Source organism: Euprymna scolopes, chromosome 1, assembly GCF_053919585.1.
Source record: "Euprymna scolopes isolate OS-2025 chromosome 1, ASM5391958v1, whole genome shotgun sequence".
Taxonomy (NCBI): domain Eukaryota; kingdom Metazoa; phylum Mollusca; class Cephalopoda; order Sepiida; family Sepiolidae; genus Euprymna; species Euprymna scolopes.
Genome location: NC_136482.1, coordinates 193,484,596 through 193,486,841, shown reverse-complemented (window position 1 = coordinate 193,486,841; position 2,246 = coordinate 193,484,596). Strand labels below are relative to the sequence as shown.

General features: G+C 30.1%; 1 pseudogene; it reads left to right on the top strand.

The window, feature by feature from the left end:
• The first annotated feature begins 1,904 nt into the window (after positions 1–1,904).
• LOC145283834 (5S ribosomal RNA) lies at positions 1,905–2,021 on the top strand (annotated as a pseudogene).
• Positions 2,022–2,246: the final 225 nt, after the last annotated feature.

Genomic DNA, 2,246 nt, shown 5'->3' with positions numbered 1-2,246 from the left:
CATCTTTTGGCAGGGAGAGAAAAGTCGAGACAGCTGGATTCCTCGCCGCTCCTCCTGGTAAGGGTTTGAGTGTTGTAAGGCATTATGGGGGAGATGGTCGGATAAGGTGGGGGAGAGTTGTTTCCCAGAATATCGGTGGATAAATCAAATCTCTCGGGTAATCAATCAAAAACAGGAAAAGAAAACCAATATCGCCAAAATAACCGTGGATGAAATTTGGTAAATGGCACCGAAGCGAGACCGAAGCTGAGAAAAAAAAAACGAAGGGATCACGTTTCGAGGGGGCGGGTACAGGTAAGGGTGCTCGTCGGGAAAACGAGAACAACGAATATGATCTGCGTGGTGCAGAGCAGAAAAGGTCCTCCAACAAGACACATTAAACTTCCTGTTAAATAAACAAACCCACGCGCACGTGCATGCGGGATATGTCTGAAAGGTAAATACATTTCGAATGGCTGATATGTGAACTATGGGATAGAGATAGTATAAGATGGTGTTATCTAGCATTATTATATTTAAGATAACGATGCTAACAAACATTATCATATTATCTAACATTACGATATTACCAAACATTATGATATTATATAATATTATAACATTACAAAACATTATGATCTTACCTATCTTGATATTATAAAAGATTATAGTATTATCTAACATTATGATATTATCATACATTATGATATTAATAAACATTTTATTACCTAACATGATATTATCAAACACTATGATATTACCAAACATTATAATATAATAAAACATTATAATATTATCAAACACTATAATATAATAAAACATTTGATATTATCTAACATGATATTACCAAACATTATGATATCACCTAACATGATATTATTAAACATTATGATATCACCTAACATGATATTATCAAACATTTGTATGATATCACCTAACATGATATTATCAAACATTATGATATCACCTAACATGATATTAGCAAACATTATGATATCACCTAACATGATATTAGCAAACATTATGATATCACCTAACATGATATTAGCAAACATTATGATATCACCTAACATGATATTATCAAACATTATGATATCACCTAACATGATATTATCAAACATTATGATATCACCTAACATGATATTAGCAAACATTATGATATCACCTAACATGATATTACCAAACATTATGATATCACCTAACATGATATTATCAAACATTATGATATCACCTAACATGATATTACCAAACATTATGATATCACCTAACATGATATTACCAAACATTATGATATCACCTAACATGATATTATCAAACATTATGATATTTTCAAACATTACGATATTATCTAACATTTTGATATTATCTAACATTTTGATATCATGGAATATTATCATATAAACAAACATGATATGAGCGAACAGGATAGTATAAAACACTATGATATTACCAAAGATTATATTATAAAACATTATGATATCATCAAACATTATGATATTATCAAACATTATCATATAAACAAACATTATGATATTATGACTCGTTATGATGTTATCAAATATCGTGATAATATCTAATACTATGATATTACCAATGATTATAATATTATCAATAATTACGATATTACAAAATATTGCTTATTATCTAACATTATGATCTTACTAAACATTATATATATATATATATATATATATATATATATATATATCCTGAGTCGACTAAACATTACATATATATGTGTGTGTGTGTGTGTGTGTGTGTGTGTGTGTGTGTGTGTGTGTGTGTGTGTGTGTATATATAGGTATATATATATACATACATATATATATATCCAGAGCCGACTAAACATTACATATATATATATATATATATATATATATATATATATATATACATATATATATATATATATATATATATTATATATATACGGCATAATCGCATTGACACACCGGTTCTCATTAGATCACCAAAGTTAGGCAACGTTGAGCCTGGTCAGTACCAGATGGGTGACCATTTGGGAATTCTAGGCGCTGTATGTGCTCTCCGCTTATCTCGGCATTTGTTTCCAATCGTCCTGCACTTTACTTGCCACTGGTAGTCAACAATGTTGACTTAGGAGAGGTGTGGTTGGAGATTGCGCACCTCCTGCCACAAGAATTTCACGCGCAAGCAACCCTTCGTGGGTATTCTTAGTCTGTCCAAGACTTGTGAAACATTATGATATTAAAAAACATTGCGATATTATTCAACATTATATTATCAAA